Consider the following 27,474-nt stretch of genomic DNA (forward strand, 5'->3'; position numbering starts at 1 on the left):
CCCCTTTCCATCACACACACCTTGTAACTTGTTTTCTTTCATCCTCAACACTCTTCCTTCTTTTGTTCCATCTCCCTCCCTCCTTTTTTTTTTTTTTTTTGCCTCTTCTTTCTTCTTCTTCTCCTCCTCCTTTATATACAAGGTTTAGTCTCTTGGTACTGTACCTACTTCCTGGTCATGAAATACCTTTTTTTCCCCCTGACTGTTTTTATGTATCCTTCAATAAAGCAAAATTTCTCTAGAAGGATCTTTTGGAATCTTTATCATGTGGTGCCTGTACCATCTGTTCTGTTGGAAAAGAGTCTACTTTTTTCTGCCCCAAGTAAGAGAAGTTAATTTTGTGAGTGATGCCATAGTGGAAGCCCTAAAGAAAAGGGGCGTTGGAGCCATTGCCAGAGATGACTGTCCTTACATCATGCTGCTTGTTCCCATGGCCCACAAGCCACCTCATCGTGGACAAACTGTTCATAGAAGCCCATCACACTGGGTATACTTAGAATTACGGTTCAGCACATTCTCTTTCCTTAGGAGATACACTTACTTTGGAAAGGAATGGTAATAGCCTAGGAGGAGCAAATGCATTTTTGTTTCTTCCACCCTTCTATGCAAGTTCGTCTCCCCAAAAGAGCATAGTGTGAGTGTTAATGACAAGCTTTGATGAAAACATCACTAATTTTCTTCTCCTGAAGCTGGTTTTTAAAAGTAACATTTTTTTCTTATGGTTTTGCACATAGTAATTTAAAAATACATGTAATATCAGTCTAAGTTTTTGTTCATTTTGAATTTTTCTCCGAAGGGAGTACCTAACCCGTTTGTGTAGTTTATTTCCGTCATGTCCACAGCTTGATACGGGATGCCTTATGTCCAAATTTGAGTGGAGAGGTTAGGGAAACAGTTTATCAGCTGATCCTTTGACTCCTTGGTGGATGTTGTCAATTTCATTCACCAGCTACTGGTGTGCTGGGCTCTGTGCTAGGTACAGGGCAAGCAGTGTTAAACAAGACAAACACTGCTCCTGCCTTTCTTGAGCTTACAGTCTGATGGGGGAGACAGACATTCATTGGATACATGGTTGGAAGCAAGTTCCAAGCGTGTGTGATTTGAGGGGAGAGGATGGGAGAGGCTAGTCTGGGTCGTTGGGGAAGGCTTCACTGAGGAAAAGATTTAAGCAGAGCCTGAAGGATAAACAGAAGCTGGGTAGGTGGTGAGGCCATAGCAGAGGTGCAGCTGGAGGCTGTAAGGAAAATCTTTTTAGGCTCAGGGAATGTCAGTGTGAAGGCCCTAAAGCAGGAAAAAAACTGGTAAGTGTAAGGAAAGGAAAGAAGACCCACATGGCTGGAGAGCTGAGAACAGGCTCCAACAAGACTGCAGGGATGGAGGGCAGGCCTGAAATTGCAGGACCCCATAGGCTGGTTTAAACACTGCGGAGTGATTGTGCATGCACGTGCATGTGTTTGTGTGTGTGGAAGAGAGAAATGGTGGGATTGTTTAAAAGCTCATTTTGGCTACATTTATTGTATTTTGCCAAATACTGTAGTTATTTTGTGAGCTTCTCTTGCCTCTTGAGTTAAACTGTTAAGTATCAATTACTGAAAGTTGGAAACATCCATCAAGCCCTGAGAATAGCAGTATCTAAATTGCTTGCATGAGTGTACTGCTAAAATACAGAAAGAGAAAGGAAGAAAAGTCTCTTTTCCCTAATATATTAGGCAAACTCAGGTACCCTGTGCTCCATCAGAGGAAAAGGAAAAAAGAAAAAGAGCTTCTGTGTATTTTCTTCAACATTCTGAGCCATCCTGCCTTTTGTGCAGTAGAACATTGGATATTCTGGAATTTAGTGTCTCTCTTCACATATTAGAAGATTAAGCCCGGAATGGAAAGGGGATGGATTAAACATTTCACAAACACCTACATTGTATGAGACATAACACTAGGCACTGTAAGTTTGTTATTTGTATCTTTCAAGCCCTAAAAGTTAGTCAAGGGATATTATACCTGCTTGGTTATACGTTAATGCTCTGTAGTAGAACACTAGTTGAGTCAAAGAGTCCTAAAGTCTAGTGCCGGCTCTGTCACTGCCAGCTGCAGAGTCACTTTATCATTCTGAGCTTTAGTATCTTCCTCCATAAAAGTGATGAGATTTACCCATGAATAATTGTAAGAATAGTAAAAAAAAAAAAAAAAAAAAAAAATCTTAACACTTCTAATGTTCCAGGCACTATTCTAAATATTTTACATGGATTAACTCATTTAATCTTTGCAGCAATTTTAGGAAGCAGTTGCCTTTATTATTCCCATTTTCCAGATGAAGACATTGAGGCACAGAAAGGTGGAGGAAGGAACTAGCCCAAGGTTACACAGTTAGTAAGTGGCTCCAGTGTCTGTGTTCCATTCATTACATAATACTTGTAAAGGTCCTTCCTGCTTGATCGTTATATAATTCTAGCTGATTCATAATGTGTCTATATTTAAAGTATGTCGACCTAGAATAGCAGACTTTATTTGGGGGTGGGAGGTGGGGAGGAATTCAGGAGTACGGAGGACTTTGCCTAGTGTTGTGCATATGTTTTGTCACAAGGAAATTTTCTGAGCTGTGCTCTGAGCTTTCTACTTTCAGTTTTAGGTCCCTTTCCTGCCCACTCAGCACACAAGAGGGCTGCTGCCATGAGCTCTAGCCAGTTGCAGGCTTCTTGGGCCCTTCCAGTGCATTAAAATACAAGCACATTGCAGCACTGCATTCCAAAAATAACAAAAGCTTGCATCATGCTCACCAGATGGTTGTCTGAGGAGGTGCTGTAATTTTGCCTACCCCCGCAGGTGGAAGAAGGTAATGCTTGTCCATATATGTTTGTACTGTGTAAACAGTGCCAAGAGGCCATCTGGAATGTGAGTGATTCAGAGCAGGATTCTCATGGTCTCACAACCACTAGGCAACCTTTTTTGTTGTTTTTTTTTTTTAACATCTTTACTGAGATATGAGTTAACCTCTCATGAATTTCACCCATTTAAAGTATACTAGTCAATGGTTTTTAATATATTTACAGTGTATAACCATCACCACAATCAATTTTAAAACATTTGCATTATCCTAAAAAGAAATACCCGTTATCAACCATTCCCCCCACCCCCTCTTGCCCTTGGCAACCACTAATCTGTCTGTATACATTTGCCTATTCCAGACATTTCATATAAATGGAATCGTACGTTATGTGGTCTTTTGTGACTGGCTTCTTTTACCTAGCATGATGTTTTTTTGGATTCATCAGTGTTGTAGCATGTATCAGTACTTCATTCCTTTTTATTAACAAATAATTTTCTATTGTATGGATATATCATTTTGATTGTCTGTTCATCAACTGATGAACATTTGGGTTGCTCCATTTTTTTGGTTATTATGAGTAATGGTGCTGTGAACATTTGTGTCACATTTTTGTGTGGACGTGTTTTCATTTCTCTTGAATATAAACCTAGGAGTAGAATTGTGGGGTCATGTGGTAACTCTTTAACAGTTTGGGGAACTGCTAAACTTTTCCAAAGTGGCTACACCATTTTACCTTATTGTTAGTAATGAAAGAAGTTTCCTGTTTCTTCACATCCTCACCAACATTTGTTATTGTCTGTCTCTTTTATTATATCTATCCTTGTGAGTGTGAAGTGGTAGCTCAGTGTGGTTTATATTTCCCTAGTGACTAATGATGTTGTTCATCGTTTCATGCACTTATTTAGCCATTTGTACATCTTCTTTGGATAAATGTCTATTCACATCCTTTGCCCATTTGTTAATTGGGTTATTTATTTTTTCATTATAGAATTGTTAGGGCTCTTTATTCTAGATACAAGTTCCATATCATATATATTATTTGCAAATATATTTTCCTGTTCTGTAGATTGTCTTTCACTTTCTTATGGTATCATTTGCAGCACAAAAGTTTAAAATTTTGACGTCTAGTTTATCAATCTTTTTCTCTTATTGCTTGTGCTTTTAGTGTCAAATCTTAAACCTTTGCCTAACCCTAGGTCCTATTTTTTTTTCTAAAAGTTTTTTTGTAGTTTTAGCTCTTACTTAATCTCCCTGAGCCTCAGTTTTGTGACAACAAGAATAATAGCCATACTAGGTTTGTTATAAAGGTGAAATGGATAGCATATATGAATGTGCCTTGTACATAATTCACTTCAAGTTAGGTTTTCCTGGTTAATGATACCAGGGAAAAAATCAGTTTGTATTGCCTATGTGTGAATTGTGGCTCCTTACGGTTTCTGAGAGTATATGTATCCTGAATTCCTTAAATCGTCCTTTTGGAAGTTGGAGGGGTATAAATTATAAAGGAGAAGATTCAAATAAACCATCAGAATTTTGGAATTGACTCTGCAGTCCTATGACAGTCATCCTTGTGGATGAATGGTGGTTACAGATCATGTAATTCTGTGTACCACTGGTATGTACTTTTATTCCCAGCAAAAATTTATTAATAATTTGTTAAAGAACATAAGAGATGTGAAACCATTGCCTCATTGCCACTGCATCAAAAGCAATACCCGTCTTCCCCTTGATTCTGATATGTGATGTGACTGGAGATACTAGGAGTGATCCATGGAGTATTATGTGATTGAAGTGGTCTGTGGATGGAAGAGGCCTGGGTACCATTGTTCTCGGACTGTACTCTCAGTGTTTAATCCTCACCACTTCTTGTTACCATTACTTTCATCTTATTTAGAATTGAGCAAAAAAGCTAGTTAAATTCCATTAGGAATAGATTTGAGACAGACCAAAAAAACCAGCAGTGGAGCTATTTTTGTGTACAAGACAGATGAATGAGACAATAGGGAAGGTGAGTCCAAAAATTACCATGATGGTTAGGCATTTTTCTCCCCAGATCCATTTTCAAGTTGGCCTTGGAGGGTATAAAAGTACCAGGAGAGAAGGAGAAATGGATAATACAGAGTTAGCCAGAGAGAGGGCTGACCGTTCTCAGTACTCCTATCACATCAGAGGAAGCAAAATACCATTTGCTTGAAAATCTATTCCATGTCCTTCAGTTCCTATATAGTCCAAGACAAGGATGGCTCTGTTTTGATTTTTAGATATCAGAGAAATTGTTTCAGCAACCTACTTTTAACATGGTCTAATAGCCCCCAGTCAATCAATCTTTCATTTACTGAGAATAAATGATTAAAAAAACACTGCTTATCAACTTCTTACCAGACCCTATGTGGGTTGTTGGGAATACTGTTTTGAGTACGACATGATCCTTGTTCTCAAGGAGGTCATAGTCTAGTGAACATCTTTCTCAGCTACAGAAATGCCCTTCCAGATAAATTTGTGATTTTGACTTGAAGCTTTTATGTGGTTATTCTGAGACTGTGGCTTGACAAGGCTTAGAGGGACCACGTTGCATATAGCTGGTCCCTAGTTGTAGTTAGATGTTACCTATCACCCTCTGGTGTCTTTACTGGAATATTAAAGGCAAATTTGGGGCACCCCTGACCAGCTGTAATGTTAGTCTTTGGTCATCCAGGTTGACACCACAGATGTCCTGTTGCTTTTCTGCCTCTGCTGGGCAGTATTTACAACTTGGATGGAGTCCAGCCCTTCAACTTCTGAGGCCAGTATAAGCCACCAAAGATTAAGAGAGAAGAAAGTAAGAAAGTGAGAAAGGTGTAAAACTTGAGGAGACAGGCATACCTTTGTCAAGAAAAATGTAGAGAATCCTTTTTCAGGCGTGGTCAGGGAAGACTTCATGGAAAAGGAGGGACCAAAGGGTGGGTGGGATTGGCCTGGACAGAAAGAGTAAGGTGTGAGGGAACAGAAGGAAGCCTCAATGAAGAAACCAGCAGGACTAAAAAGGAGGGTTCTTTTCTGAGAGCAGGAGGATATACTGGGGTGTTGTTAGGATGGGATTAGATTATTAAACCAAGCCAAGCCTGAGAGTTTCAAGTTAGTATTGTAGGGAATCTCTAGGGGTTTCTAAATAGGAGGAAAGGACAGGTAGAAACAGTACTTCAGGAAGATTCAGCCGTCTGAAACATGATAAGGGAAGAGGGAAGGTTGAAATACAAGGGCAAGATGATGTGGGAAGGCAAGAGGGGAGGCATTGTTCCCCATTTCACAGATGAATAAACCAAGGTCACGTGCTAAATACTTCACTTAGAACACTACTGCAAATAAGTCTTGAGCCAGGTCTGCCTGACTCCGTGTCCTTTCCATGACTTCATGCCCTGGTGTGGGCACGGTGGAGCATTTGAAGCCGGAAGTAGAAATGAGGGTGATTGGGTAGGATTTAGCGATTGACCTGGAGGAATGGGGCAGAAGTGACCCTCAGGCTTGGAGCTAGGATGGTAAGAGAATGCTGGGTTTGTTAAGAGAGACAGTGTAGCCTGAAGGAAGATGACATATTAAACCTTGGATACTCAGTTTAGTCCATCTCTCTCTGTTTGTAAACTGGAAAATAATGCCCAAAGGACTTAAATGATGTGCTCAAGATGGCACATCTGCGACCAGCACTGACCCGCCTGAGAGACTTGTCTGCTAAGCTGCCAGGGCGAGTGGGGGTTGGGAGCTGAGGCTCGGGCTTCAGAGGTCAGACCCCAGGGAGACGACTGGGGTTGGCTGTGTGAACACAGCCTGAAGGGGGCTAGTGCACCACAGCTAGCTGGAAGGGAGTCTGAGAAACAGTCTGAACCTGCCTAAGAGGCAAGAGACCATTGTTTCAGGGTGTGCAAGGAGAGGGGATTCAGAGCACCGCCTAAATGAACTCCAGAGACGTACGCGAGGCACAGCTAAAAGTGCAGACCCCAGAGACAGGCATGAGATGCTAGGCTGCTGCTGCAGCCACCGAGAAGCCTGTGTGCAAGCACAGGTCAGTATCCACACCTACCCTCCCAGGAGTCTGTGCAGCCGGCCACTGCCAGGGTCCCATGATCCAGGGACAACTTCCCTGGGAGAATGCACGGCGCGCCTCAGGCTGGTGCAACGTCACGCCGGTCTCTGCCGCTGCAGGCTCGCCCTGCACTCCGTATCCCTCCCTCCCCCCAGCGTGAGTGAGCCAGAGCCCCCTAATAAGCTGCTACTTTAACCCCGTGCTGTCTGAGCGAAGAACAGATGTCCTCAGGCGACCTACATGCAGAGGCAGGACCAAATCCAAAGCTGAACCCCAGGAGCTGTGCAAACAAAGAAGAGAAAGGGAAATCTCTCCCAGCAGCCTCAGGAGCAGCGGATTAAATCTCCACCATCAACTTGATGTACCCTGCATCTCTGGAATATTTGAATAGACAATGAAGCATCCCAAATTGAGGAGGTGGACTTTGGGAGCAAAGATATATATATATTTTTCCATTTTTCTCTTTTTGTGAGTGTGTATGTGTATGCTTCTGTGTGTGATTTTGTCTGTATAACTTTGCTTTTACCATTTGTCCTAGGGTTCTCTCTGTCCTTTTTTTTTCTTTTTTTCTTTTTTTTAGTATAGTTTTTTGTGCTTGTTATCATTGGTGGATTTGTTTTTTGGTTTGGTTGCTTTCTTCTTTCTTTTCTTTTTAATTACTTAAAAAATTTTTTTAATAATTATTCTTTATTGTAATAACTTTCTTTTATTTTGTTTCATTTTATTTTATCTTTTTCATTCTTTCTTTTTTTCTCCCTTTTATTCTGAGCCATGTGGATGACAGGCTCTTGGTGCTCCAGCCAGGCATCAGGGCTGTGCCTCTGAGGTGGGAGAGCCAAGTTCAGGACATTGGTTCACCAGAGACCTCCCAGCTCCACGCAGTATCAAACGGAGAAAATCTCCCAGAGAACTCCATCTCAAAGTGAAGACCCAGCTCCACTCAACGACCAGCAAGCTACAGTGCTGGACACCCTATGCCAAACAACTAGCAAGACAGAAACACAGCCCCACCCATTAGCAGAGAGGCTGCCTAAAATCATAATAAGGTCAGACACCCCAAAACACACCACCAGACGTGGACCTGCCCACCAGAAAGACAAGATGCAGCCTCATCCACCAGAACACAGGCACCGGTCCCCTCCAGCAGGAAGCCTACACAACACACTGAACCAACCTTACTCACTGGGGGCAGACACCAAAAACAACAGGAACTACGAACCTGCAGCCTGTGAAAAGGAGACCCCAAACACAGTAACTTAAGCAAAATGAGAAGACAGAGAAACACACAGCAGATGAAGGAGCAAGGTGAAAACCCACCAGACCTAACAAATGAAGAGGAAATAGGCATTCTACCTGAAAAAGAATTCAGAATAATGAGAGTAAATATGATCCAAAATCTTGGAAATAGAATGGAGAAAATACAAGAAACGTTTAACAAGGACCTAGAAGAACTAAAGAGCAAACAAACAATGATGAACAACACAATAAATGAAATTAAAAATTCTCTAGAAGGGATCAATAGCAGAATAACTGAGGCAGAAGAACGGATAAGTGACCTGGAAGATAAAATAGTGGAAATAACTACTGCAGAGCAGAATAAAGGAAAAAGAATGAAAAGAATTGAGGACAGTCTCAGAGACCTCTGGGACAACATTAAACACACCAACATTCGAGTTATAGGGGTCCCAGAAGAAGAAGAGAAAAAGAAAGGGACTGAGAAAATATTTGAAGAGATTATAGTTGAAAACTTCCCTAATATGGGACAGGAAATAGTTAATCAAGTCCAGGAAACACAGAGAGTCCCATACAGGATAAATCCAAGGAGAAACAAGCCAAGACACATATTAATCAAACTATCAAAAATTAAATACAAAGAACAAATATTAAAAGCAGCAAGGGAAAAACAACAAATAATGTACAAGGGAATCCCCATAAGGTTAACAGCTGATCTTTCAGCAGAAACTCTGCAAGCCACAAGGGAGCGGCAGGACATATTTAAAGTGATGAAAGGCAAAAACCTACAACCAAGATTACTCTACCCAGCAAGGATCTCATTCAGATTTGACGGAGAAATTAAAACCTTTACAGACAAGCAAAAACTAAGAGAATTCGGCACCACCAGACCAGCTTTACAACAAACGTTAAATGAACTTCTCTAGGCAGGAAACACAAGAGAAAGAAAAGACCTACAATAACAAACCCAAAACAATTAAGAAAATGGTGATAGGAACATGCATATTGATAATTACCGTAAATGTAAATGGATTAAATGCTCCAACCAAAAGACATGGACTGGCTGAATGGATACAAAAACAAGACCCGTATATATGTTGTCTACAAGACACCCACTTCAGACCTAGGGACACATACAGACTGAAAGTGAGGGGATGGAAAAAGATATTCCATGCAAATGGAAATCAAAAGAAAGCTGGAGTAGCAATTTTCATATCAGATTTTAAAACAAAGACTATTACAAAAGACAAAGAAGGACACTACATAATGATCAAGGGATCATTCCAAGAAGAAGATATAAGAATTGTAATATTTATGCACCCAACATAGGAGCACCTCAATACATAAGGCAAATACTAACAGCCATAAAAGAGGAAATTGACAGGAACACAATCATAGTAGGGGACTTTAACACCCCACTTTCACCAATGGACAGATCATCGAAAATGAAAGTAAATAAGGAAACACAAGCTTTAAGTGATACATTAAACAAGACGGACTTAATTGATATTTATAGGACATTCCATCCAAAAACAACAGGATAAACTTTCTTCTCAAGTGCTCATGGAACATTCTCCAGGATAGATCATATCTTGGGTCACAAATCAAGCCTTGGTAAATTTAAGAAAATTGAAATCGTATCAGGTATGTTTTCTGACCACAACGCTATGAGACTAGATATAAATTACAGGAAAAAATCTGTAAAACATACAAACACATAGAGGCTACACAATACACTACTTAATAACGAAGAAATCACTGAAGAAATCAAAAAATACCTAGAAACAAATGACAATGAAAACACGATGAGCCAAAACCTATGGGATACAGCAAAAGCAGTTCTAAGAAGGAAGTTTATAGCAATACAATCCTACCTTAAGAAACAAGAAACATCTCAAATAAACAACCTAACCTTACACCTAAAGCAATTAGAGAAAGAAGAACAAAAAAACCCCGAAGTTAGCAGAAGGAAAGAAATCATAAAGATCAGATCAGAAATAAATGAAAAAGAGATGAAGGAAACGATATCAAAGATCAATAAAACTAAAAGCTGGTTCTTTGAGAAGATAAACAAAATTGATAAACCATTAGCCAGACTCATCAAGAAAAAGAGGGAGAAGACTCAAATCAATAGAATTAGAAATGAAAAAGGAGAAGAAATAACTGACACTGCAGAAATAGAAAGGATCATGAGACATTACTACAAGCAACTCTATGCCAATAAAATGGACAACCTGGAAGAAATGGACAAATTCTTAGAAATGCACAACCTTCCGAGACTGAACCAGGAAGAAATAGAAAATATGAACAGACCAATCACAAGCACTGAAATTGAAACTGTGATTAAAAATCTTCCAACAAAAAAAGCCCAGGACGAGATGGCTTCACAAGAGAATTCTATCATACATTTAGAGAAGAGCTAACACTTATCATTCTCAAACTCTTCCAAAATATAGCAGAGGGAGGAACACTCCCAAACTCATTCTATGAGGCCACCATCACCCTGATACCAAAACCAGAGATGTCACAAAGAAAGAAAACTACAGGCCAATATTACTGATGAACATAGATGCAAAAATCCTCAACAAAATACTAGCAAACAGAATCCAACAGCACATTAAAAGGATCATACACCATGATCAAGTGGGGTTTAGCCCAGGAATGCAAGGATTCTTCAATATATGCAGATCAATCAACGTAATACACCGTATTAACCAATTGAAGAAGAAAAACCACATGATAATCTCAATAGATGCAGAGAAAGCCTTCGACAGAATTCAACACCCATTTATGATAAAAACCTTCCAGAAAGTAGGCATAAAGGGAACTTACCTCAACATAATAAAGGCCATATATGACAAACCCACAGCCAACATCGTCCTCAATGGTGAAAAACTGAAACCATTTCCACTAAGATCAGGAAGAAAACAAGGTTGCCCACTCTCACCACTATTATTCAACATAGTTTTGGAAGTTTTAGCCATGGCAATCAGAGAAGAAAAAGAAATAAAAGGAATCCAAATCGGAAAAGAAGAAGTAAAGCTGTCACTGTTTGCAGATGACATGATACTATACATAAAGAATCCTAAAGATGCTAGCAGAACACTACTAGAGCTAATCAATGAATGTGGTAAAGTAGCAGGATACAAAATTAATGCACAGAAATCTCTTGCATTCCTATACACTAATGATGAAAAATCTGAAAGTGAAATTAAGAAAACACTCCCATTTACCATTGCAATGAAAAGAATAAGATACCTAGGAATAAACCTACCTAAGGAGACAAAAGACCTGTATGCAGAAAATTATAAGACACTGATGAAAGAAATTAAAGATGATACAAATAGATGGAGAGATACACCATGTTCTTGGATTGGAAGAATCAACATTGTGAGAATGAATATACTACCCAAAGCAATCTACAGATTCAATGCAATCCCTATCAAACTACCAATGGCATTTTTCACAGAACTAGAACAAAAAATTTCACCATTTGTATGGAAACACAAAAGACCCCGAATAGCCAAAGCAATCTTGAGAAAGAAAAACGGAGCTGGAGGAATCAGGCTCCCTGACTTCAGACTATAGTACAAAGCTACAGTAATCAGGAGAGTATGGTACTGGCACAAAAACAGAAATATAGATCAATGGAACAGGATAGAAAGCCCAGAGATAAAGCCACACACATATAGTCACCTTATCTTTGATAAAGGAGGCAAGAATATACAATGGAGAAAAGACAGCCTCTTCAATAAGTGGTGCTGGGAAAACTGGACAGCTACATGTAAAAGAATGAAATTAGAACACTCCCTAACACCATACACAAAAATAAACTCAAAATGGATTAAAGACCTAAATGTAAGGCCAGACACTATCAAACTCTTAGAGGAAAGCATAGGCAGAACACTCTATGACATAAATCACAGCAAGATCCTTTTTGACCCACCTCCTAGAGAAAGGGAAATAAAAACAAAAATAAACAAATTGGACCTAATGAAACTTAAAAGGTTTTGCACAGCAAAGGAAACCATAAACAAGACGAAAAGACAACCCTCAGAATGGGAGAAAATATTTGCAAATGAGGCAACTGACAAATGATTAATCTCCAAAATTTACAAGCAGCTCATGCAGCTCAGTATCAGAAACACAACCCAATCCAAAAATGGGCAGAAGACCTAAATAGACGTTTCGCCAAAGAAGGTATACAGATTGCCAACAAACACCTGAAAGGATGCTCAACATCATTAATCATTAGAGAAATGCAAATCAAAACTACATTGAGGTATCACCTCACACCAGTCAGAATGGCCATAATCAAAAAATTTACAAACAATAAATGCTGGAGAGGGTGTGGAGAAAAGGGAAACCTCTTGCACTGTTGGTGGGAATGTAAATTGATACAGCCACTATGGAGAACGGTATGGAGGTTCCTTAAGAAACTACAAATAGAACTACCATACGACCCAGCAGTCCCACTACTGGGCATATACCCTGAGAAAACCATAATTCAAAAAGAGTCATGCCCCCACAATGTTCATTGCAGCTCTATTTACAATAGCCAGGACATGGAAGCACCCTAAATGTCCATTGACAGATGAATGGATAAAGAAGATGTGGCACATATATACAATGGAATATTTCTCAGCCATAAAAAGAAATGAAATTGAGTTATTTGTAGTGAGGTGGATGGACCTAGAGTCTGCCATACAGAGTGAAGTAAGTCAGAAAGAGAAAAACAAATATCGTATGCTAACACATATATATGGAATCTAAAAAAAAAAAAAAGGTCATGAAGAACCTAAGGGCAAGACGGGAATAAAGATGCAGACCTACTAGAGAATGGACTTGAGGACATGGGGAGGGGGAACAGTAAGCTGGGACAAAGTGAGAGAGTGGCATGGACATACATACACTACCAAATGTAAAATAGATAGCTAGTGGGAAGCAGCCGCACAGCACAGGGAGATCAGCTTAGTGCTTTGTGACCACCTAGAGGCATGAGATAGGGAGGGTGGGAGGGAGTGGGACACAAGAGGGAAGAGATATGGGGATATATGTATATGTATAACTGATTCTCTTTGTTATAAAGCAGAAACTAACACACCACTGTTAAGCAATTATACTCAAATAAAGATGTTAAAAAAAGATGGCACATCTGGATGTTATGAGTCTGAACTTGAAGCAAAGTTTCCTGACTCTATTTTTTTGAGTAAGGTGATGGTGGGACATATTAGAGGGCATTGCCTAGAACAAATAAATAAAACAAATATCTAGTTTGGTAGCCCAAAGCTCACACAGAAGAGGTGACTAACAGAAGATTTTAAAGAGAATTTGGTATCATATATTGCAGTTATAGTCTCCTCACCATCTGCATGCCTGACTCTCCAGAAGACTGTCACTCTTTGAGGGCTGGGATTTTCTTTTTTCTAAATCTCCATGCCTGGAAAATTATAAGTGCTCAAAAAAATGCTTTTTGAACTAATTAATGGTAAATTAAGGAGCCTATAATTGAGCTAATGCTTAGTTATTATCTGTTACTATTAGGGGTGCCTCTTCTTCTTTCCTCCCCAGCTGTAGCAAAACTCTTCCTGACTGGCCTGACAGAGAAACCCAAAACTTTGTTATCTGCTGTCCTGTCTGGAGCTCCCCGAGGGAAGCTTAGTCATGATGGAGGGCTCTGATGAGGTAGAGTATAGCTGAACACCCAGGGCTGGACAGTGGACAGCACCAAGGCCATGGAGATCAAAGGTCAATAACTGAGCTTTGTTTCAATTTTAAAATGGTAGATTTTTTTCACCTTTAACATATAGATATAACATTCATAATATGTGAGTTATAATCGTCATTTAATTATATGGATTATGAACACAGCAACCATAATTTGTGGTGAATAAATTAAGTCTTGACTCACCACTTGAGAAAGATTGTCAATCCTATCAAGAAATTTAATCTTCCTTTGTTTGCTTGACATTAGTTATTTTCTCCTGATTATAAGAAAGAATTGTTTCCTGTTACTCTGTATTAAGATAGAGGTTTACAGGTTTTGAAAGCTGAAGGAGACTACTAGAGACTATTAAACTCATGCTTTAATTCTGTAGAAAAGGAAACTAAAGCCAAAATAAGTTAGGAAATTATTCAACCCTTTTGCTTCTCTTGTTCTATACCTGCTTAATTATAGTCACTAGTTTTTTCTTCTTATGGCTGATGAAAAAGCACCTTTCCTTCACTTTTTTCTTTACTTTTGGCCTAAGTTTCTGTAATGGATTTTTAAAAATTTTTTATTTTTTGGCCACACTGCATGGCGTGAGGGATCTTAGTTCCCTGACCATGGATCAAACCCGTGCCCACTGCAGTGGAAGCGTGGAGTCTTAACTACTGAACTGCCAGGGAAGTCCCATGTAATGGATTTAAATAGCTCCTTCTCATGTTTTTCTGCATTTCTACATGGCAACATTTCATTATGGATTTTTTAAAATTTACAGTGTGTAAATGTTTTATTTTTATCTGTGTTTTCTTTTTCTGTTTAACAGTAAGATTGTAAACTTCTGGTTTCTCATAACACCTAATCAGCAAAAGTTCTGAAAAAGCTATGATGGGTTTATAGGCAGAATGATGTACCCTAACATGAGGCTGATGTTTCACTAAGTGGGCATCCCACTACTTGTTCTATTTGAGTGTTGTTTTGGGACCAACATAGAGTAAGCCCACTGTAGCCTCTCTCCCACTGATTACCATTAAAAGCTCAGAACAAAGTACTAAAAGCAAGTACTTGAGGACTCTGAAAAGTATAACAACAGGCAGACTGGGGAGGGAAGACAAAACTTGAACGATCAACATGATAAAGATCAACACTCTTGAAACAAACAGAAAGGCAGAGATTCTTGGCAGAGAAATATAAACTATTAAAAAGGACTAAAAGGTGGCTTCCCTGGTGGCACAGTGGTTGAGAATCTGCCTGCCAATGCAGGGGACATGGGTTCGAGCCCTGGTCCGGGAGGATCCCACATGCTGCGGAGCAGCTAAGCCTGTGCGCCACAACTACTGAGCCTGCGCTCTAGAGCCCGTGACCCACAACTGCTGAGCCCACGTGCCACAACTACGGAAGCCCACGTGCCTAGAGCCCGTGCTCTGCAACAGGAGAAACCACAGCAATGAGAAGCCTGCTCGCCACAACCAGAGAAAAGCCCACGCACAGCAATGAAGACCAATGCATCCCAAAAAAATAAAATAAAATAATAAAATAAATAAATTTATGAAAAAATAGGACTAAAAGGACATTTTTGAACTAAAAAATACAATATCTGAAAAATTTTTTAAATCATTCAGTAGATGGACTTAGTAGAATGCAGATGACACAGGAAAGAATCAGTGAACTTGAATAAATCAATAGAAAGTATCTAGTCTGAAGAACAGAGAGAAAAAAGATTGGGAAAAAAATGAATAAAATCTCAGGGACTTGTGGGACAATAACAAAAGGTCTAACATTCTGGCACTGGAGAAGGGAGAAAGGGAAAGGAGAAAGAAATTGGTGAAGAAAAGGGGTTTGAAAAAATAATAACTGAAAATTTCCCCAATTAGGTAAAAGCTACAAATTTACAGATTCAAGAAGCTCAGCAAACTCCAAGCAGTATAAACTCAAAGAAGGACATACCCACACACAACATAATGAAACTGCTGAAAGCTAAGAAAAACATCTTAAAAGCAGCAAGAGTAGAAAGACACAATACATATAGGGAAACAACAATTTCAATATCTGGGATTTCTTTTCAGAAAGCATAGAGGCTAGAAGAAAGTGGAACAACATCTTTAAAGTGCTGAAAGAAAGGAATTGTCAACACAGCATTCTATATCCAATGAAATAGTATTCAAGGGTTAAGGCAAAATAAAAATATCCTTAGATGAAGGAAAATTGTAATAAGGAAATGCTACAGGCAGTTCTTTAAGCTGAGGGGAAGTGGTAACGGGAGAAGTTAGAACATCAGGATTAAAGGAAGAGCAACAGAAATGATGAATATCTGGGTAAATAGACTTTTTCTCCTTTTAATTCTTTAAAATGTGTATGACTATTGTAAGCAAAAACTGTAACATTGTCATTGGGGGTATCGTGTTCATTGTATATATATGTAATATATATGATAACTATAATTAAGTGGGAAGGCTGAAAGTACTTATATGGTTTTAGGTTTGTATGTTTTACTTGAAATGATAAAACAACAGTAAATAGGCTGAAAGTTAGATATGTATTTCATAAGTCCTAGAGCAACTAATGAAAAAATACCAAGAGATACAGCAAAAACTCCAATAGATAAATTAAAATGGATTCATACAATCTGAAAGAAGGCAGAAAAGGGAAGAACAAAGTAACCCTGCACCTCCCCCCCCCAAAAAAACAGGAAACAATCAAAAATAATAAAATATTGTCCCTAATTCCAACCATATTGATATCTAGGTCTATATCTATTAAGTGTAAGTGGTCTAAACAGATGAAGTAAAAGATACAGATTGTCAGGGGAAAAAAAGAAGACCAAACTATATGCTGTCTATGAGAAGCCTATTTTAGAGATCAAGAAAGATTGAAAGTAAAAGTATATATGAACAGATGTAAAAATTCTCAGCAAAATATTAGCAAATTGAGTCCAAAAAATATAAAAAGAATTGTACACCATGACCAATTAGAATTGATCCAGGATATGCAAGGCTGGTTCAACATTTAAAAATCAATTAATCTGGGCTTCCCTGGTGGTGCAGTTGTTGAGAGTCTGCCTGCCAATGCAGGGGACACGGGTTTGAGCCCTGGTCTGGGAAGATCCCACATGCCGCGGAGCGACTGGGCCCGTGAGCCACAACTGCTGAGCCTGCGCGTCTGGAGCCTGTGCTCCCAACAAGAGAGGCCATGATAGTGAGAGGCCCGCGCACCGCGATGAAGAGTGGCCCCCGCTCACCACAACTAGGGAAGGCCCTCGCACAGAAACGAAGACCCAACACAGCCAAAAATAAATAAATAAATAAGTAAATTTAAAAAAAAATCAATTAATCTATCACATCAACAGACTAAAAAAGAAAAACCACACAATCGTATCAATAGATGCAGAAAAGGCATTTGGCAAATCACCCACTCATGATAAAAACTCAGTAAAATAGGGATAGAGGAGAACTTTCTCAACTTGATAAAGACTAGCTACAAAAAACCTACAGCTGACATCATACTTAATGGTGAGAACCTAGAAACTTTGCCACTAAGATCAGGTACAAAGCAAGGATGTCCCCCTCATCACTCCTTTTTAACCTCATACTGGAAGTCCTTTCTAATACAGTAAGGCAAGAAAAGGAAATTAAAACTATACAGATTCAGAGGACTTCCCTGGCGGTCCAGTGGTTAAGACTCCACACTCCCAATGCAGGGGGCACAGGTTAGATCCCTGGTCAGGGAACTAAGATCCTGCATGCCGCACGGAGTGACCAAACAAAAAAGTATACAGATTCTGAAGGAAGACATAAAACTGTCTTTGTTCACCAATGGTAATGATCGCCTATGTAGAAAATCTGAAAGAACTGACCAAAAAACTGGTACTAATAAGTGATTATAGCAAGGTTGCAGGGTACAAGGTTAATGTGCAAAAGTCAGTTGCTTTCCTGTATACTAACAATGAACAAGCAGAATTTGAAATTCAAAACACAGTATCTTTACATTAACACCCCTAAAAATAAAAGACTTAGGTATAAATCTAACAAAATATAGGCAAGATCTATATGAGGAAAACTACGAAACTGGTGAATGAAATCAAAGAAGCTTTAAATAAATGGAGAGATATTCCATGTTCATGAATGGAAAGACTCAGTGTTGTCAAGATTTCAGTTCTTCCCAACTTGATCTATAAATTCAATGCAATCCCAGTGAAAAATCCCAGAAAGTTATTTTATGGATGCCAACAAACTGATTCTAAAGTTTATTTGGAGGGGTGGGGGCGGGTAAAAGACCCAGAATAGCCAACACAGTTTTGAAGGAGAAGAACAAGGTTGAAAGACTGACGCTACCTGACTTCAAGACTTACTATAAAGCTACAGTAGTCAGTATTGTGTGGTACTGGTGAAATAATAGACAAATAGATCCGTGTAACAAAATAGAAAGCCCTGAAGTACACCCACATACATACAATCAACTGATCTTTGTCAAAGGAGCAAAGGCAGTACAATGGAGCAAAGATAGTGTCTTCAACAAATGGTACTGGAACAACTGGACTTTTATATGAAAAAAAATGAATCTAGACACAGACCTTACACCCTTCATCAAAATTAATTCAAAATGGATCACAGATCTAATTGTAAAATGCAAAACTATGAAACTCTTAGAAGATAGTGTTGGAGAAAACCTAGATGACCTTGGGTATTTTGATGCCTTTTTAGATAAAATCCCAAAGACACAATCCATGAAATAAATAATTGATAAGCTGGACTTCATTAAAGTTAAAAACTTTTGCTCTGTTAAAGACAATATCAAGAGAATTAGAAGACAAATCACAGACTAAGAGAAAGTATTTGTAAAAGACATTGGATAAAAGGACTGTTACCCAAAATACACAAAAAACTCTTAAAACTCAACAATAAGATAACAAAGAACCCAATCTAAAAATGGGTGAAACACCCTAACAGACACCTCACCAAAAAGATATACAGATGGCAAATAAGCATAGGAAAAGTAGCTCCACATCATGTGTCATCAAGGAAATGCAAATTAAAGCAACGATGAGATACCACTACACACCTGTTAGAATGGACAAAATCCAGAACACTGACAGCACCAAATGCTGACAAGGATGTGAAGCAACAGGAACTCTCAAACATTGCTGATAGGAATGCAAAGTGGTGTTAGCCACTTTAGAACAGTTTGGTGGTTTCTTACAAAACTAAACATACTCCTACCATATGATTCAGTGAAAGCACTCCTTGGTATTTATCCAAAGGAATCAAAAACTTAGGTCTACACAAAAACTTATGTTCACACAAAAACCTGCACAGGAATCTTTATAGCAGCTTTATTCATAGTTACTAAAACTTGGAAGCAAGCAAGATATCTTTTAGTAGGTGAATGTATAAACAAACTGTGGTACATCCAGAAAATGAAATATTATTAAACGCTTAAAAGACATGAGCTATTGAGCCATGAAAAGACCTGGATGAACCTTAAATATTACTAAGTGAGAGAAGTCAATCTGAAAAGGCTACATACTGAATGATTCCAATTACGTGACATTCTGGAAAAGGCAAAACTATGGAGACAGTAAAAAGATAAATGGTTGCCAGAGGGAGGGGGGTGATTGTTGTGGGAGATGAATAAGATGGGTATATATTATCATACATCTTTCCACATCCATAGAATGTACAACACCAAGAATGAACACTAAGGTAAACTATGGACTAAGGTAAATTATGGTGTGTCAATATAAATGGTAAAAAAATGTACCGTTCTAGTGAGTGATGTTGATAATGGGGAAGACTATGCACATGTGGAGGCAGGGGACATGTTGGGAATTTCTGCCTCCCTCTCAATTTTGTTTTAAACCTGTAACTGCTCTAAAAATTGTAAGTCTTCTTAAAAAGTTTTTAAAAAATAGGAAAAGGTATACCATGCAAACACTAATCAAAAGAAAGTTGAATTGACAATATTAACATAGACAAAGTAGACCTCAGAACAGGGAAAATTGCAAGGGTTAAAGAAGACATTGCATAAATAAAAGGATCAATTCACCAAAAAGACAGGAATCCTAAATGTGTATCCAACTAAAAGCATATTGTCAAAATATATGAAGCAAAAACTGATAGAACTGAAAGCAGAAATAGATCCACAATTAAACTTGGAAACTTCAGCATTCTTCTTTGAGTAATCCATAGAAAAAGTAGACAGTAAGTCACACAAAGATATAGAAGATCAGAACACTGTCAACCAACTTGACCTAATTGACAATATGGAAGAGTCTCACAACAGCAGAATACTGCATTTTTTCAAATGCACATGGAATATTCACTAAAACTGACCATATTCCGGGCATAGTAGAAACCTTACCAAATTTAAAAGAATGTTCTGTGTCTTAACAAAAAGTAAACTAGAAATCAATAAGAGAAAGATGTAGGAAATCCCCAAACATTAGGAAATTAAACAGTACACTTCTAAGTAACCTGTGGGTCAAAGAAGAAGTCTCCAAGAAAATTAGAAAATATTTTCAACTTAAATTGAAAACATAACAGTGGTTGGGCAGGGGTAAAGTGTGGGGGGAGGGCTTGGCTACAAAGGGATAGCACAAAGGAATTTTAAGGGGAGGATAATGGAGTTTTTCTGTATCTTGATTATTATGGTAGTTGTTAGAGAACTATGAATTTATCAAAACACAGAACTGTTAACCAAAGAAGAAATTTCACTATGCATAAATTTTAAAATAAATACTAAAATATTTAAGTGTCTTTTAAATGGAATAGTTTTTTATTTTTTTTTTAAGTGATGTGTTTGGATGAGCTACTTGTCACAAGGCTACTGAGTAAAAAATAAGGAAAGCTACAGTCAGACATGGGTATGACTCACAAGTAATCACTTTTTTTGGTTTGGATCTTTAAAGAAATAAGGGCATCTCTATTTAGAAATTTTGATTTAAAAATGGTGACTGTTGTGAAATAAAACAGGAAGAAAATATAGTGCAAAACCAACATGAGCTATGCCATTTTTAGATCCAAATATAAGTGCATTTTTTAAAGAAAATTGTGCTCATTGAAAAAATACATACTGTTCAACATTACTTGAACTGAAAAATAACTTGCAAACAATTGCTGTCAATTAAGTATAAAAAGACACTTGCACTACGTGAGAAAAAAGCAAGCTGTTAACAGTTTCAGCATAATGATCTTCAAATCTTTAATTTCTTTGAATAATGTTTTGTAGTTATCAGAGTATAAGTTTTACACTTCTTTTATTAAGTTTATTCCTGTTTTGTTCTTTTTGATATTGTAAATGAAATTATTTTCTTTTTAAAAATTTTTTAAATTTTATTTATTTTGGGCTGTGTTGGGTCTTTGTTGCCGTGCGTGGGCTTTCTCTACTTGTGCAGAGCGGGGTACTCTTCATTGTAGTGCGCGGGCTTCTCATTGTGGTGGCTTCTATTGTTGCGGAGCACGGGCTCTAGGCACGCAGGCTTCAGTAGTTGTGGCTCGCAGGCTCTAGAGCGCAGGCTCAGTAGATGTGGCGCATGGGCTTAGTTGCTCCATGGCATGTGGGATCTTCCCCGACCAGGGATCAAACCCGTGTCCCCTGCATTGGCAGGCGGATTCTTAACCACTGTGCCGCAAGGGAAGTCCTGAAATTATTTTCTTAATTTCATTTTCAGATTGTTCATTGCAACTGTATAGAAGTACAACTGATTTGTGTATATTGGTCTTTTTTTCCCCCAATATCTTTATTGGAGTATAATTGCTCTACCATGGTACGTTAGCTTCTGCTGTATAACAAAGTGAATCAGCCATACATATACACATATCCCCATATCCCCTCCCTCTTGAGTCTCCCTCCCAACCTCCCCATCCCACCCCTCTAGGTGGTCACAAAGCACCGAGCTGATCTCCCTGTGCTATGCAGCTGCTTCCCACCAGCCATCCATTCTACATTTGATAGTGTATATATGTCCATGCCACTCTCTCACCTCGTCCCAGCCCACACTTCCCCCTCCCCATGTCCTCAAGTCCACTCTCCACGTCTGCGTGTTTATTCCTGTCCTGCCCCTAGGTTTTTCAGAACCATTTTTTTTAGATTCCATATATATGTGTTAGCATACAACATTTGTTTTTCTTTTTCTGACTTACTTCACTCTGTATGACAGACTCTAGGTCCATTCGCCTCACTACAAATAACTCAATTTCATTTCCTTTTATGGCTCAGTAATATTGCCTTGTATATATGTGCCATTCTTTATCCATTCATCTGTCAATGGACACTTAGGTTGCTTCCATGTCCTGGCTATTGTAAATAGTGCTGCAATGAACATTATGGTACATGACTCTTTTTGAATTATGTTTTTCTCAGGGTATATGCCCATTAGTGGAATTGGTGGGTCATATGGTAGTTCTATTTGTAGTTTTTTAAGGAACCTCCATACTGTTCTCCATAGTGGCTGTATCAATTTACATTCCCACCAACAGTGCAAGAGGTTTCCCTTTTCTCCACACCCTCTCCAGCATTTATTGTTTGTAGACTTTTTGATGATGGCCGTTCTGACCGGTGTGAGGTGATACATCATTGCAGTTTTGATTTGCATTTCTCTAATGATTAGTTTTTGTTGAGCATCCTTTCATGTGTTTGTTTGCACTCTGTATATCTTCTTTGGAGAAATGTCTATTTAGGTCTTCTGCCCATTTTTGGATTGGGTTGTTTGTTTTTTTGATATTGAGCTGCATGAGCTGCTTGTATATTTGGAGATAAATCCTATATCAGTTGCTTCTCCCATTCTGAGAGTTGTCTTTTCGTCTTGTTTATGGTTTCCTTTGCTGTGCAAAACCTTTTAAGTTTCATTAGGTCCCATTTATTTATTTTTGTTTTTATTTCCCTTTCTCTAGGAGGTGGGTGAAAAAGGATCTTGCTGTGATTTATGTCATAGAGTGTTCTGCCTATGTTTTCCTCTAAGAGTTTGATAGTGTCTGGCCTTACATTTAGGTCTTTAATCCATTTTGAGTTTATTTTTGTGTATGGTGTTAGGGAGTGTTCTAATTTCATTCTTTTACATGTAGCTGTCCAGTTTTCCCAGCACCACTTACTGAAGAGGCTGTCTTTTCTCCATTGTATATTCTTGCCTCCTTTATCAAAGATAAGGTGACTATATGTGTGTGGCTTTATCTCTGGGCTTTCTATCCTGTTCCATTGATCTATATTTCTGTTTTTGTGCCAGTACCATATTCTCCTGATTACTGTAGCTTTGTACTATAGTCTGAAGTCAGGGAGCCTGATTCCTCCAGCTCCGTTTTTCTTTCTCAAGATTGCTTTGGCTGTTCGGGGTCTTTTGTGTTTCCATACAAATGGTGAAATTTTTTGTTCTAGTTCTGTGAAAAATGCCATTGGTAGTTTGATAGGGATTGCATTGAATCTGTAGATTGCTTTGGGTAGTATATTCATTTTCACAATGTTGATTCTTCCAATCCAAGAACATGGTGTATCTCTCCATCTATTTGTATCATCTTTAATTTCTTTCATCAGTGTCTTATAATTTTCTGCATACAGGTCTTTTGTCTCCTTAGGTAGGTTTATTCCTAGGTGTTTAATTCCTTTTGTTGCAGTGGTAAATGGGAGTGTTTCTTTAACTTCTCTTTCAGATTTTTCATCATTAGTGTATAGGAATGCAAGAGACTTCTGTGCATTAATTTTATATCCTGCTACTTTACCAAATTCATTGATTAGCTCTAGTAGTGTTCTGCTAGCATCTTTAGGATTCTCTACGTATAGTATCATGTCATCTGCAAACAGTGACAGTTTTAGTTCTTCTTTTCCGATTTGGATTCCTTTTATTTCTTTTTCTTCTCTGATTGCTGTGGCTAAGACTTCCAAAACTTTATTGAATAATAGTGGTGAGAGTGGGCAACCTTGTCTTGTTCCTGATCTTAGTGGACATGGTTTCAGTTTTTCACCATTGAGAAGTATGTTGGCTGTGGATTTGTCATATATGGCCTTTATTATGTTGAGGTAAATTCCCTCTGTGCCTACTTTCTGGGTTTTTTATCATAAATGGGTGTTGAATTTTGTTGAAAGCTTTTTATGCATCTATTGAGATTATCATATGGTTTTTATCCTTCATTTTGTTAATATGGTTTAACACATTGATTGATTTGCATATATTGAAGAATCCTTGCATTCCTGGGATAAACCCCACTTGATCCTTTTAATGTGCTGTTGGATTCTGTTTGCTAGTATTTTTTTGAGGATTTTTGCATCTATGTTCATCAGTGATATTGGCCTGTAGTTTTCTTTCTTTGTGACATCTTTGTCTGGTTTTGGTATCAGGGTGATGGTGGCCTCGTAGAATGAGTTTGGGAGTGTTCCTCCCTCTGCTGTATTTTGGAAGTTTGAGAAGGGTAGGTGTTAGCTCTTCTCTAAATGTTTGATAGAATTCACCTGTGAAGCCATCTGGTCCTGGGCTTTTGTTTGTTGGAAGATTTTTAATCACAGTTTCAATTTCAGTGCTTGTGATTGGTCTGTTTGTATTTTCTATTTCTTCCTGGTTCAGTCTCGGAAGGTTGTGCTTTTCTAAGAATTTGTCCATTTCTTCCAGGTTGTCCATTTTATTGGCATGCAGTTGCTTGTAGTAATGTCTCATGATCCTTTGTATTTCTGCAGTGTCTGTTGTAACTTCTCCTTTTTCATTTCTAATTCTATTGAGTCTTCTCCCTTTTTACTTGATGAGTCTGGCTAATGGTTTATCAATTTTGTTTATCTTCTCAAAGAACCAGCTTTTAGTTTTATTGATCTTTGCTATCATTTCCTTCATTTCTTTTTCATTTATTTCTGATCTGATCTTTATGATTTCTTTCCTTCTGCTAACTTTGGGGTTTTTTTTTTTTCTTTCTCTAATTGGTTTAGGTGTAAGGCTTGGTTGTTTATTTAAGATGTTTCTTGTTTTTTTGCGGTAGGATTGTATTGCTATAAACTTCCCTCTTAGAACTGCTTTTGCTGCATCCCATAGGTTTTGGGCCATCATGTTTTCATTATCATTTGTTTTTAGGTATTTTTTATTTCCTCTTTGATTTCTTCAGTGAACTCTTGGTTATTAAGTAATGTATTGTTTAGCCTCCATGTGTTTGTATTTTTTACAGTTTTTTTCCTGTAATTGATGTCTAGTCTCATAGCATTGTGGTCGGAAAAGAAACTTGATATGATTTCGGTTTTCGTAAATTTACCAAAGCTTGATTTGTGATCCAAGATATGATCTATCCTGGAGAATGTTCCATGAGCACTTGAGAAGAAAGTGTATTCTGTTGTTTTTGGATGGAATGTCCTATAAATATCACTTAAGTTCATCTTGTTTAATGTGTCATTTAAAGCTTGTTTCCTTATTTATTTTCATTTTGGATGATCTGTACGTGGGTGAAAGTGGGCTGTTAAAGTCGCCTTCTAGTAGTGTGTTACTGTCAATTTCCTCTTTAATGGCTGTTAGCATTTGTACTATGTATTGAGGTGCTTCTATGTTGGGTGCATAAATATTTACAATTCTTATATCTTCTTCTTGGATTGATCCCTTGATCATTATGTAGTGTCTTTCTTTGTCTCTTGTAATAGTATTATTTTAAAGTCTATTTTGTCTGATATAAGAATTGCTACTCCAGCTTTCTTTTGATTTCCATTTGCATGGAATATCTTTTTCCATCCCCTCACTTTCAGTCTGTATGTGTCCCTAGGTCTGAAGTTGGTTTCTTGTAGACAGCACATATACAGGTCTTGTTTTTGTATCCATTCAGCCAGTCTGTGTCTTTTGGTTGGAGCATTTAATCCATTTACATTTAAGGTAATTATCAATATGTATGTTCCAATTACCATTTTCTTAATTGTTTTGGGTTTGTTATTGTAGGTCTTTTCCTTGTGTTTCCTGCCTAGAGAAGTTCCTTTAGCATTTGTTGTAAAGCTGGTCTGGTAGTGTTGAATTATATTAGCTTTTGCTTGTCTGTAAAGATTTTAATTTCTCCATCGAATCTGAATGAGATCCTTGCTAGGTAGAGTAATCTTGGTTGTAGGTTTTTGCCTTTCATCACTTTAAATATGTCCTGCCGCCCCCTTGTGGCTTGCAGAGTTTCTGCTGAAAGATCAGCTGTTAACCTTATGGGGATTCCCTTGTACGTTATTTGTTGTTTTTCCCTTGCTGCTTTTAATATTTTTTCTTTGTATTTAATTTTTGATAGTTTGATTAATATGTGTCTTGGCTTGTTTCTCCTTGGATATATCCTGTATGGGACTCTCTGTGCTTCCTGGACTTGATTAACTATTTCCTGTCCCATATTAGGGAAGTTTTCAACTATAATCTCTTCAAATATTTTCTCAGTCCCTTTCTTTTTCTCTTCTTCTTCTGGGGCCCCTATAATTCGAATGCTGGTGCGTTTAACGTTGTCCCAGAGGTCTCTGAGACTGTCTTCAATTCTTTTCATTCTTTTTTCTTTATTCTGCTCTGCAGTAGTTATTTCCACTATTTTATCTTCCACGTCACTTATCCGTTCTCTGCCTCAGTTATTCTGTTATTGATTCCTTGTAGAGCATTTTTAATTTCATTTATTGTGTTGTTTCACGTTGTTTCATTCATCATTCTTTGTTTGCTCTTTAGTTCTTCTAGGTCCTTGTTAAACGTTTCTTGTATTTTCTCCATTCTATTTCCAAGATTTTGGATCATCTTTATTCTCATTACTCTGAATTCTTTTTCAGGTAGACTGCCTATTTCCTCTTCATTTGGTCTGGTGGGTTTTCACCTTGCTCCTTCATCTGCTGTGTATTTCTCTGTCTTCTCATTTTGCTTAAGTTACTGTGTTTGGGGTCTCCTTTTCGCAGGCTGCAGGTTCGTATTTCCCATTGTTTTTGGTGTCTGCCCCCAGTGGGTAAGGTTGGTTCAGTGCATTGTGTAGGCTTCCTGGTGGGTGGGACTTGTGCCTGTGTTCTGGTGGATGAGGCTGGTACTTGTCTTTCTGGTGGGCAGGACTGCATCCGGTCATGTGTTTTTTGGGTGTCTGTGAACTTAGTATGATTTTAGGCAGCCTCTCTGCCAATGGGTGGGGTTGTGTTCCTGTCTTGCTAGTTGTTTGGCATGGGGTGTCCTGCAGTGGAGATTGCTGGTTGTTGAGTGGAGCTGGGTCTTAGTGTTGAGATGGAGGTCTCTGGGAGAGCTTTCGCCGATTGATATTATGAGGGGCCGGGAGGTCTCTGGTGGACCAGTGTCCGGAACTCGGCTCTCCCACCTCAGAGGCTCAGGCCTGACACCCGGCCAAAGCATGAAGACTCTGTCAGCCACATGGCTTAGAAAAAAAGGGAGAAAAAAAAGAAAAAAAAAAGAAAAATAAATAAAGTCATTAAAGTCAAAAATTTTTTTAAATGATTAAAATTTTAAAAAGTAATTAAAAAAAAAAGAAGAAGAAGAGAGCAGCCAAACCAATAAACAAATCCACCAGTGATAACAAGTGCTAAAAACTATACTAAAAGAAAACGGACAGACAGAACCCTAGGACAAATGGTAAAAGCAAACCTATACAGACAGAATCACACAAAGAAGCACGCACATACACACTCACAAAAAGAGAAAAAGAAAAAAAAATACATATATATATATATATATATATATATATATAAAAGAGGAAGAGAGAAACC

The 27,474-nt window shown here is 38.2% G+C and overlaps 1 protein-coding gene across 10 annotated transcripts in view; it reads left to right on the forward strand.

Moving 5' to 3' along the window:
* The window catches only part of PLEKHA8 (pleckstrin homology domain containing A8), a 96,962-nt gene that overhangs the window by 25,725 nt on the left and 43,763 nt on the right, over nucleotides 1-27,474 (forward strand). The gene's annotated exons all lie outside the window — the stretch shown is intronic.

This window comes from Balaenoptera borealis (assembly GCF_965194805.1).
Source record: "Balaenoptera borealis genome assembly, chromosome: 7".
NCBI classification, from domain to species: domain Eukaryota; kingdom Metazoa; phylum Chordata; class Mammalia; order Artiodactyla; family Balaenopteridae; genus Balaenoptera; species Balaenoptera borealis.